This window comes from Ceratotherium simum, chromosome X, assembly GCF_057802395.1.
Source record: "Ceratotherium simum simum isolate JZ-2026a chromosome X, ASM5780239v1, whole genome shotgun sequence".
In the NCBI taxonomy this organism is placed as follows: Eukaryota; Metazoa; Chordata; class Mammalia; order Perissodactyla; family Rhinocerotidae; genus Ceratotherium; species Ceratotherium simum.
This window is the reverse complement of record NC_141940.1, coordinates 86,872,552-86,885,776: the sequence shown is the minus strand read 5'-3', so window position 1 is coordinate 86,885,776 and position 13,225 is coordinate 86,872,552. Positions and strand designations below refer to the sequence as shown.

At 37.8% G+C, this 13,225-nt stretch overlaps 1 pseudogene; it reads right to left on the bottom strand.

The window, feature by feature from the left end:
* Window positions 1-11,939: 11,939 nt before the first annotated feature.
* Window positions 11,940-12,993, bottom strand: LOC101402326 (putative G protein-coupled receptor 160; annotated as a pseudogene).
* Between the last annotated feature and the right edge of the window lie 232 nt (window positions 12,994-13,225).

Genomic DNA, 13,225 nt, shown 5'->3' with positions numbered 1-13,225 from the left:
TTCTTAAATTCCTTTAACATATTTATAATACCTTCATTGAAGTCTTTAACTGCTAAATTCAAAATCTAGTCTCACAGAGAGTGAGATTCTATTGATTCATTTATTTTCTTGAGAATGGGTTATATTTTCTAGTTTTTTTCCCTATCTAGTAAATTTTGATTGAAAGATAAACCATATAGATCATACGTTCTAGTGACTCTGGTTGTGTTTTGTTCTTCTGAATGTTGTTGGCTTTTTTTTTGGTATTAGTTGATAATTATCGTGGCCTCAACTGGACTCAAATTGCTAAAACTGTCTCCCACATGGTGTGCAGGCAATGTTATCTCTGCTCAGCAGATTTTTTCTTTTTTTTTTTTTTCACCTGGAACCCTGGCAGTCTCCCTTTCACCTGTATTCAGCCAATGATTTGGGTAGAGTTTATGTTCAGACACCTCAATGCTAGGGTTGCCAGATAAAATACAAGATGCCCCAATAAATTTGAATTTCGGATAAGCAATGAGTAATATTTTTAGTATATTTAAAATTTAAATTTAACTGGGTATTCTCTGTTTTTATTTGCTAAAACTTGCAACCCTACACAAGCCATAAGGTCACCTCTCTCTGCCACCCAAGTGGCATGTGGATTGAGGAATGCATTCAAAGGTACAGCAACGTATGTATGTCACAAGTCATCCCAGACTTTCAATTTTTGCCTGGCTCCCTCGGGTCTCCCCCATGCATGCATAGTTTAGCGGTCAGACCAGGAGTTGTGGAGAATTTAACATCTCGGCCCTTTCATGACTTTTGACTTCCAAATTCTCCATGTAGAATTTCTAGCTGGTCTGCCAACATCCCCAGATTGAGTCCACCACCTCCATACAAGTAAAGGTGTGGATTTTTACCTTCTGAGCTGAAGAGTGGGGATGGGAACACCCTCAGGTAAAAAGCCCACAAACTCACTTTCTCATCCAACACAGTTGCAGTTGCTCTTTTTCATAAAGAAACACTTCTCAGGTTATTGTCTGTTGGTGCCATGAAATGGTTGTTTTCAATAATTTTGTCCAGTTTTTTACTTGTGTTCTGTGAAAGTGAATTGCCCAAATTCCTCACACCACTGTTACTGGAAGGAGGATGACCACACGGTCGATTTTTAAAGATAATCAGAAAGCTCAAATAAGTGAGTCAACACTTTGTTCCTCAGGTGCAATAAAGTGCTACCCGAGTACCTACAATGTACTTGCCACTTAGCTGGATGTCAGAGGTACACTAGAGTAATGCATTGTGGGCACTGTTTTCAATATGCCTAGAGTAGAGCTGGGAAATCACTCTGTAATTACACTGTACATTGCTAAAACTAAGCACAATTGGAGCAGGAAGGTTTTGCAGTTGCTTATGAGAGAAGGTGGATTTTAAATTACTAAAGCCTGGTGTATGCGGCCCCAAGCCATTCTGGGTACTGAAAACTATGATTCTCTCTGTGTGAGATGGCAAAGAAAATAGGTCCAAGTTGTTGCCATGTAACATATTCACAACTCAATACAAGAGCCTGTCTAACACCTGGTACCAACACAGATAATATCTACATTAAAATTTACAGAATAAGGGGGGTGTTCTTTCTGTCTGAGTCATTACAAAGATAAGTAAATTAATGTAGTAGGAAAACAGTAATGCCCACCATGTTTCAGGCATATCTTTGAAGTCAGAAATGAAAGAAGAATGGATCATAGTCCTTGGCATCTGGCATCTCACTATCACTTTGGGCAGACAGACATATAAACAGAAAAGCAGTGGAAATGCAAAGAAAGGGCATAGGGGAAAGGGACACTGTAAGAAAAAACACACACAGAAGTTGGGGCGAAAGAAGCAGGAAGAAGACAAAGAGAGAAGTCTCATTTTGAGTGTGAAAGAACCCACCTGGACTCAGCTAAGGTCACTGATCATTGAGTTCATGTCCTTGATTATGCTGATGTAAGCCTGAGTGACATCTACGACCACTCACTGAAAAACTAAAGTAACCTGATCGCAGTGTTGTATTCATCCAACAAGTATTTACTGAAGCCCATCTCTGTTCATCAGTCATTTTGTATTTAGGTTTATGAAGGGGAAAAAGAGGAGAATAAAATGGTACCAGAATATTGTGGACAGAATATGGGGCTACAAGCCACCACCACCACCACCACCCCCAGGTCATGAACATAAATATAAGCAGAGACTTTTGTATGTTCACTCATTTCAATATATTATTTCCTATGAACAAATTGACCATAGCTATAGTTTTTTGAGTGTGTAGCATGTGTCATCATCTCTCATCTGCTGGGTACCAGGGTCCAGATGCTGGGTTAGGCAGGCTCTGGAGATTCAGAGATGATTCTTGCAAGATAACAGTGCTCGAATATCACATTGTCTAGTAAGCAGACAGCCACAAAGAAGATAATTAACAAATATGATGAGAGCCATGGCAGGAGTGAGCTAGGGATGCACGGAACACAGAGAAGAACCGTGTAATCCAGGTGGTCAGGAACAGCTTCACAGAAGGGAGAATATAATGTTATTATTCACATTTACAGATGAGATAACTGAGGATCAGAGAGGTTAAGTCATTCACTCAACTTTACACACCAAGCCAGTGATGGAGCCAGTTATTAACCTAAGTCTGTTTAAATGCAAAGTCCTGTGAAAATGCATCATGCACTACAAGAACCCCGCCCTCTTTTTATTATCCTCTTTTTCAATTCACATTCACCACCTCTCCTTCAACTTGGTCCTGCTTTTCCTTCGATTCTTGCCTTTCTATTTTTTGTTGTAAAATTTTATTGTCACAGTTGTAGACTCACATGCAGTTGTAAGAATTAATACAGATACGATTTTGCAAAACTACAGTACAATATCATGATTAGAAAATTGATGTGGGTGCACTCCACTGATCTTATTCAGATTTTCCAGTTGTACTCATTTGTGTGTGTGGTGGGGGTGGAGGTTGGGGGTGTGTGTATTTAGTGCTATACAATTTTGTCACTTGCGTATCCAACACCACAGTAAAGATACTGAGGTGTTCTTTCATCACAAGGATCTCACATGTGGTCCTTTTATAATGACACACATTTCCCCAACCTACCGTCCCCTAAACCCCTAACCTGGCAACCACTAATATGCTCTACATTTCTAAGATTTTGTCATGTCAAAAATGATGCAATAATGAAATCATACAGTATGTAACCTCTTGGGATTTTTTTTCCTCAGCATAATTCCCTGAAGATTCATCCAAGTTGTTGCATGTATCAAGAGTTTGTTCCTTTTTGTTGCTGAGTAGTACTCTGTGCAATGGATGTATCACAGTTGTTTAACCATTCACCTGTTGAAAGACATCTGGGCTGTTTCTAGTTTTGACCTATTACAAATAATGCTGCTATGAACATTTGTATACAGATTTTTGTGTAAAAATAAATTTTCATTTCTCTGTGGTAAATGCCCATGAGTAAAATTGCTAAGACCTATGGAAATTACACATTTAGTTTCAAAGAAACTGCCAAACTGTATTGCAGAGTGGCAGTATCATTTTACACTCTCATGAAATATGTATTAAGTATGAGTGATCCAGATTTTCCATGTCTTCACCAGCATTTGGTATTGTCGCTATTTATTATTTTGGCCAATCTGATAAGTGTGTAGTGCTATTTCATTGTCATTTTAATTTGCTTTTCTGGTGGCTAATTGTGTTTACTATGTTTTCACATGCTTATTTACCATTTTATATTCTCTACAGTGAACTGGCTGTTTATGTCTTTTGTCTACTTTCTAATTGGTTTATCATTAACTTGGTTTTCTGAGAATTCTTTATACATTCTAAATGCTAATCCTTTGTCAAATATTTGGTTTGCAAATATTTTCTCCCAATCTGTAGCTTGTCTTTTCATCATATTCACATGGGCTTTCACAGAGCAAAAGTTTTTAGTTTTGGTGAGGTTCAGTTTATCAATTTTGCCTTTTATGGATCATGCTTTTGGTGTCAAGCCTAAGAACTCTTTTCCTAGCCCTGGATCGCAAAGATTTTTCTATGTAGTTAAATTTTTCATTGTTTCCTGTTTTTACTTTTATGTCCATAATCTATTCTGGATTAACTTTTTTATAATGTGTGAAGTTCAGGTCCAGATTCATTTTGGGGGCCTATGGAAATCCACTTGCTCTAGTACCATTTGCTGAAAAGGCTATCCTACCTCCATTGAATTGCTTTTGTACCCTTGTCAAAATTCAATTCAGCATATTTGTGTAGGTCTATTTCTGGATTTCTATCATTCCATTTATGTATGTGTCTATCCCTCAGCCAATACCACACTGTCTTGATTACTGTAGCTAAATAATAAATCTTAATATCGGGTAGAATAATTCCTCACACTTTATTCTTAATGAAGATTCTTTTAGCTATCCTTGGGCCTCTGAATTTCCATATATGTTTTAGAATAGGCTCATCTATATCTACAAAACACCATTCCTGGGATCGTGATAGGAATTGCATTAAACCTACAAATCAATTTGGAGAGAAGTGATCACTTTTCTAGTTGAGTCTTCCAGTCCATGAACACGATAAGTCTCTCCATTTGTAGAGGTCTTCTTTAGTTTGTTTCATCAATATGTTATAATTTTCATCATATGGATCCTGTATATGTTTTATTAAGTGTATGTGTATTTTATTTTTCTGAGGTGATTTCAAATGGCAATGTGGTTTCAATTTTGGTTTCCACTAATCATTTTTAGTTTATATAAATGCAATTTATTTTTTTAATTTGATAAAAGTGTTTATGTAAGGTCATATTTTAAAGTTGGCAGTGAAAATCTGATTAATGGAACAGTTTGCATCCAGCAGTTTTTTGGGTAACAGAAACAACAATATGGCCAAAATGTTGACTTTTCACTCAGGTGTTAATAACAAATTAATATTTGTGATCTATCTAGAGAGAGAAGATAAGATGGCGGCCTAAGCAGACTCTGAACTCACCTCCTCCCACGGACACAGCTAATTTACAACTATTCATGGAAAAATTACCGCTGAGAGAGAACTGAAAACTGGGTAAGAGGAACTCCTTCAACAAAGGACAATCCTAATTGATGTGGAAGAGGCAGAAACACCCTTCTGGAGAGAAAAAATGCCGCCTTAACAAGCCGCCAGCTTCACGGCTGTCATGGAGCAGCCCAAAGGTACACAGCCCTCCCTGGAGGAGCAGGGCCTTGAGCTGGGGAGGGACTCGCTGTAGGCATGTTGTGGACCCAGCACAATCGAGACAAGTGGCATAATATCTGACTTTGCCTGCTACTAAAACATTGGGGCGTACCCCCAGAAAAGCTGGTTCACAAAGAAACTAAAACCAGCCCTTAAAGGACCCACACACAAACTCACCTATTTCAGAAAGCAACCTAAAATCACTAGAAAGAAAGGTGTACAGTACTTTGGTGAAAAGAGACTCACCTGATAGGCTCTGAGTGCATCACAGTGAGAGGTAAGACCTCTTCAGGGACTGGGACATTGGCGGCAGCCATTGTTGTGGCCTGATGTGGGCATGCTGACACAGACACCATTGGAGTTCTCTCTGGGGCCTGTTAGCCCAGGGTCTGCCCCACTCACTAGAGTATGGATTTAATCCAGGTCAGCCAGGGCAGGCAGCCCACCCTAGGGATTGGCCCCACCCAACAACAAGCCCTCAGGCAACTTGTGGTCCTGCATAGACTGGTGACTGGATTTTCTGCAGCCTGGCAACTGAGCCCACTTCAGTGGGGCAAGGCATGCACAAGGAGCCGGTAGAGAGTGTGGGGATTGGTGGAGTATGTGGGGCTCCTGCTGTGGAGAGACTGGGTCCAATTCAGGAGGTCAGGGCGTGCACATGGGGCAGGACTGTCTTGACTGTGTGTGTGGACCTGTGGGCGGCAGGGCTTGTCAGCTGCAGAAGACTTGTGCTACTCAAGTTGCACATAGGGGTTTTGCCCCACCTTCCAAAGCCTGAAACAATTGGGTGCTCCCATGCCTGAGGCCAGCCACCCCCAGCTGCAATCCCCAGAGAGAAGACAAAAGACCTAAAGGCTGGAGGCTTATAGCAATTGGAAGCCCCTGAGACTAAAAACCTGCCACGGTGGGACATACTCACTTAAAAGAAATACTGCAATAGGAATGTGGTGTTAGAACTTGCAGCCAACTGTGCTGGGGCTCCCCACACCTGATAAAGAGACTGAAGGGCCCACAACAACTACAAGCAGCTGAGCATTACAACAGCTGGTCAGGAGGATTGCTGAGCCTCCCTGGGCGCCTACAGGGAGATCAAACATGCCACAACAGAAGGACACACGTAGCCCACATAGGGATCACTCCTGGAACATTGAGAATTGAGGGTAGCACATTGTGGGCCTCCTAAGGCATCAAATATATAAGGTCACCTATCCAAGAGCAGGAGACGTAGCTGACCTACATAATACATAGACACAAGCAAAGGGAAAGAGGCAAAATGAGGAGGAAAAGGAATACATTGCAAGTAAGGGAACAGGACAAAACCCCAGAAAAGGAACTAAGTGAAACAGAATTGAGCAACCTACCCGACAGAGAGTTCAAACAAAGAGTATTAAGGATGCTCACTGATCTGGAGAGAAGAATAGATGAACTCAGTGAGAATGTCAACAAAGAAATGGAAGATATAAAAAAGAACCAATCAGAAATGAAGAATGCAATACTGGAAATGAAAAATTCACTAGAGGGACTCAAAAGCAGAGTAGAGGATACAGAAGAATGGATCTGCAAAATGGACAAAAGACTAGAAGAAATTACCCAAGCTGAACAGGTAAAAGAAAAAAGAATTAAAAAGAGTGAGGACCGTCTAAGGGACCTCTGGGACAACATCAAGAGCACTAACATCCATGTTATAGGTGTCCTGGAAGGAGAAGAGTGAGACAAAGGGGCAGAGAATCTATTTGAAGAAATAATAGATGAAAACTTCCCTAACCTAAGGAAGGAAACAGACATTCAGGTACAGGAAGCACAGAGAGCACCAAACAAGATAAACCCAAAGAGGCCCACACCAAGACACATCATAATCAAAATGTCCAGAATTAAAGATAAAGAGAGAATCCTAAAAGCTGCAAGAGAAAGACAAGTTACATACAAAGGAAACCCCATAAGGCTATCAGCTGACTTCTCAGCAGAAACCTTACAGGCTAGAAGAGAGTGGCACGATATATTTAAAGTGCTAAAAGGAAAAAACTTACAGCCAAGAATACTCTATCCGGTAAGGTTATCATTCAAAATGGAAGGAGAGATCAATAGCTACCCAGACAAGCAAAAATTAAAGGAGTTTATCACCAAGAAACCAGTGCTACAAGAAATGTTAAAAGAACTTGTTTAAGGGGAAAAGAGAAGATCACAAATAGGAAAAATTATCTATTTCCATGATAAGAGGGTAATGGGTACAAATGCACAAAAAAGGAGGTTAAATATGATATCAAAAACATTGAATGAGGGAGGAGTTAAAGAGTAGAGCTTTCAGACAGGGGTCAAACTAAAGAGACCATAAATTCTGTATAGAAGGAGAAAGGAACAGAGAAGGACTACTAAAACACTGAGGAAAAAAAAGTTAAAAAATGGCAGTAAGAACATACTTATCACTAGCTACTTTAAACATCAATGGACTAAATACTCCAATTAAAAGGCATAGCATGGCTGATTGGATAAAACAACAAGCCCCATATATATGCTGCATACAAGAGACACACTTCAGACCTAAAGACACTCACAAACTGAAAGTGAAGGGATGGAAAAACATATGAAAAAATGGCAATGAAAAAAAAAAAAACTGGGGTAGCAATACTCATATCAGACAAAATAGATTTTAAAACAAACTGTAAAAAGAGACAAAGAAGGGCACGATATAATGATCAAGGGCACAATCCAACAGGAGAATATAACACTTGTAAATATTTACACACCCAATGTAGGAGTACCTAAATATATAAAGCAATTATAAACAGACATAAAAAGAGAAATAGACAGTAACACAATAATAGTAGGTGACTTTAACACTCCACTTACAACAACGGATAGATCATCCAAACAGAAGACCAATGAGGAAAGATTGGCCTTAAATGACACACTAGAACAGATGGACCTAGTAGATATATACAGAGCATTCCACCCAAAAACCGAAGAATACACATTCTTTTCAAATGCACATGGAACATTCTCCAGGATTGATCACATATTAGGCCACAAAACAAGTCTCCATAAATTTAAGAAAATTGAAATAATACCAAGCATCTTTTCTGACCACAATGGTATGAAACTAGAAATCAACTACAGGAAGAAAATCAGAAAAGCCACAAATACGTGGAGATTAAACAAAATGCTACTGAACAACGACTGGGTCAACGAAGAAATCAAAGGAGAAATCAAAAAATGCCTTGAGACAAATGAAAATGAAAATACCACATGCTAGAATTTACGGGATACAGCAAAAGCGGTTCTAAGAGGGAAGTTTATAGAAATACAGGCCTATCTCAACAAATAAGAAAAATCTCAAATAAACTATCTAACAATGCACCTAAAGGAATAGGAAAATGAAGAACAAACAAAGCCTAAAATCAGTAGAAGAGGGAAATAATGAAAATCAGAGCAGAAATAAATGAAATAGAGACGAAAAAAAAATTGAAAAAATTAATAATACCAAGAGCTGGTTGTTTGAAAAGATAAACAAAATTGACAAACCTTCAGCTAGACTCACCAAGAAAAGAGAGAATGCTCAAATAATTAAAATCAGAAATGAAAGAGGAGAAATAACAACAGACACCTCAGAAATACAAAAGACTATAAGAGAATACTGTGAAAACTATATGCCAACAAATTCGACAATCTGGAAGAAATGGATAAATTCTTAGAATCATACAACCTTTCAAAACTGGATCAAGAAGAAATAGAGAATTTGAAGAGACCAATCACCAGTAAGGAAATCGAAACAGTAATCAAAAACCTCCCCAAAAATAAAAGTCCAGGATCAGACAGCTTCTCTGGTGAATTCTACCAAACCTTCAAAGAAGACTTAATACCTATCCTTCTCAAACTCTTTCAAAAAATTTAGGAGGTGGGGAAGCTCTCTAACTCATTCTACGAAGCCGACATTACCCTGATACCAAAACCAGACAAGGACAACACAAAAAAAGAAAATACCAGGCCAATATCCCTGATGAACATCGATGCAAAAATCCTCAACAAAACACTGCAAATTGCATACAACAATACATTAAAATGATTATACACCATGATCAAGTGGGATTTATTCCAGGTCTGCAGGGATGGTTCAACATTCGCAAATCAATCAACATAATACACCACATTAATAAAATGAAGAATAAAAATCACATGATCATCTCAATAGATCCAGAGAAAGCATTTGACAATATACAGCATCCATTTACAATAAAAACTCTGAATAAAATGGGTATAGAAGGAAAATATCTCAACATAATAAAGGCCATCTATGACAAACCCACAGCTAATATCATCCTCAATGGTGAAAAACTGAAAGCTATCCCCCTAAGAACAGGAACCAGACAAGGATGCCCACTCTCACCACTCCTATTTAACATAGTACTAGAAGTCCTAGCCAGAGCAATCAGGCAAGAAAAAGAAATAAAAGGGATCCAAATTGGAAAGGAAGAAGTGAAACTCTCACTATTTGCAGATGACATGATTTTATATATAGAAAATCCTAAAGAATCCACCAGAAAAGTTTTAGAAGTAATAACCAAATATGGTAAAGTCGCGGGATACAAAAGCAACATACAAAAATCAGTTGCATTTCTATACACTAACAACGAGGTAGCAGAAAGAGAAATTAAGAATACCATCCCATTTATAATTGCAACAAAAAGAGTAAAATACCTAGGAATAAACTTAACTGAAGAGATGAAAGATCTTCTAAAACATTGCTGAAAGAAATTGAAGAAGACACAAAGAAATGCAAAGATGTTCCGTGCATTGGATTGGAAGAATTAACATAGTTAAGATGTCCATACTTCCTAAAGCAATCTATAGATTCAATGCAATCCCTATCAAAGTTCCAACAACATTTTTCACAGAAATAGAACAAAGAATCCTAAAATTTATATGGAACAACAAAAGACCCCGAATAGCTAAAGGAATCCTGAGAAAAAAGAACAAAGATGGAGGTATCACACTCCCAGATTTCAAAATATACTACAAGGCTATAGTAACCAAAACAGCATGGTACTGGCACAAAAACAGACATACAGATCAATGGAATAAAATTGAAAGCCCAGAAATAAACCCACACATCTATGGACAGCTAATCTTCGACAAAGGAGCCAAGAACATACAATGGAGAAAAGAAAGACTCTTCAACAAATGGTGTTGGGAAAACTGGACAGCCACATGCAAAACAATGAGTGTAGACCACTACCTTGCACCATACACAAAAATTAACTCAAAATGGATTAAAGAGTTGAAGGTAAGACCTGAAACTATGAAACTTCTGGAAGAAAACATAGGCAGTACGCTCTTCGACATCGGTCTGAGCAACATATTTTCAAGCACCAGAGAAACAATAGAGAAACAATACAAAAGAGAAACAATACAAAAAATAAGGAAATGGGGCTACATCAAACTAAAAATATTCTGCACAGCAAAGGAAACCATCAACAAAATGAAAAGACAACCTGACAATTGGGAGAAGGTATTTGCAAACTATACATCTGATAAGGGCTTAATCTCCAAAATATATAAAGAACTGATGCATCTCAACAACAATAATCTAACAACCCAGTTAAAAAATGGGCAAAAGACCTGAACAGACATTTCTCCAAAGAAGATATACAGATGGCCAACAGGCACATGAATAGATGTTCAACATCATTAACTATCAGGGAAATGCAAATCAAAACTATAATGAGATATCACTTCATGCCCGTCAGAATGGGTATAATTAACAAGTCAGGAAACAACAAGTGTTGGAGAGGATGTGGAGAGAAAGGAACTCTTATACACTGCTAGTGGGAATGCAAAGGGGTGCAGCCACTATGGAAAACAGTATGGAGATTCCTCAAATAATTAAAGATAGAACTACCATATGATCCAGCTATTCCACTACTGGGTATTTATGCAAAGAATTGAAAACACCAATGAGTAAAGATACATGCACCCCTGTGTTCATTCCAGCGTTATTCATAATAGCCAAGACTTGGAAGCAACCTAAGTGCCCATCACGGGATGAATGGATAAAGAAGGTGTGGTATATATACACAATGGAATACTACTCAGCCATAAGAAACGATGAAATCCAGCCATTTGTGACAACATGGATGGACATTAAGGGTATTATGCAAAGTGAAATAAGTCAGAGGGAAAAGGTCAAATACCGTATGATCTCACTCATTAAGTAGTAGATAATAACAACAACAAACAAACACATAGAGACAGAGCTTCGATTGGTGGTTACCAGAGAGGAAGGGGGGAGGGAGGAGGGCGAAGGGGATAATTCGGCACATGTGTGTTCTGATGGGTTGTAATTAGTATTTGGGTGGTGAACATGATGTAATCTATGCAGAAATAGAAGTATAATGATGTACACTTGAAATTTATATAATGTTACAAACCAATGTTACTGCAATAAACAAAAAATTAAAAATAAATAAATAAAATTAATATTTGTAATATACAGTGTTCCTGAGCAGGTATAAAGACTTGGAACTATTTTGTTTTTTTAAAAACACTATGTAATAGATAACAGGATAGCCCCCAAATACACATTCTGAAAAGTTATGAAAGTTAGGGTGGGGAAAGCTTCAGTTTAGTGTTTCATACGTTCTGAGTCATCATTCCTTTCTGTTTGTAAAACTATGATTCTTATTGTAGTTGTACGTTTTAATCATTTTTAACATGACAACATATTAACAAATTATTATTTTTTCCAGCTTTATTAAGATACAATTGGCATATGACAAATTATTATTGATATAGGCTTTTCAGTTTGCTTAAGGTTGTGAATTGTAAGTGGAATGAAACAGCTTTTCCATTTGACAAATGGATCCACAGGTAATTTGATGTCTTTTAAATTAAGCTTGAGGCAATTAAATCAGTAAACTGTAGCAATGAGAAAATAAAACCAAGGAATGTTCATCTGCATACATGCTGGTGTGGAAAGGTGACGTTCAGGTCATTAAGCCAGGCTGGTACAGTGCCTTTCACTTTAACTAAAAGGATGTTACTTGAAGAAGTACAAATGGTAACTATGTACCAAGAAACAGTGAGCTTTGTCAGGAGTCCTTTTCTTAGAGCTCGCAGTATATTTAGGGAAATGAAAAGGAAAATATAGGATGATCTCATTCATATAGGAAGTCATCCTAATAGCCTGTAGCAAGGTAATAACTTCTGACCAACGGGTTATAAAAGCCATAAATAAAATCGTCATCATGGACAAAGACAGACAGTAATTCTGAATACTGAAGCAGAAAGGACATTGATGAGAATAAACATTCTGTGCCTTCAGGCTTTGGTAGATAGCTGGATCTTCCAAAACATAAGCAAAGACTGAAATACAAATTAAAATTACTGTGAAGAAATAAAATAATTTTTGATGCTTAAATGGAAGGCGGGTGGTTTTAGAGATATTCAGGTAATTTATACATCCTCTCAGGAAAAGTGGATAATACAAAAAGCCATAAGTAAAGGAAATAATTTGAGTAGATAGGCAGATGCAGTATTTAGTAAACCTAATGCCTAAAAGTACAAGCTTCTGTGAAATAGGATATAATGGAAATGTTTACAAGAGGTAAAAGATCTGTAAATTCTAATGAAATGCAAAAATATTCCATAAAATTCTGACAGGTGTTTTTTCTTCTCATTCCTAGCATGAGGATATTGAACACGTTCTGAAGTACAATCAAGAATAGCAGACAGCTAACATCTAGGGGCCAGTTGGTTTGATGTAACTGGCCCTGAAAAGAGCAGTTCTCTGAAGAAAAAGCAGTAATGTTTTTAGTTAAATTTCAGAAGGCCCGCTTAAATACATACGATAAAACACTGCTTCATTTTATTTTCACCCTCTGCTTTCTCCCGTAAGTCTCTCTTGGCTGACGATCTTTATGTTTTATTTTGGTTTTACTGCTTTCAATTTTCTTACTTTTGGTTCTCTGCATTTCATTTTGCTATAGCAAAATGGCAGGTGAATAAGCTCCGAATCATTTGCACAAGTGTGGAAGAAGG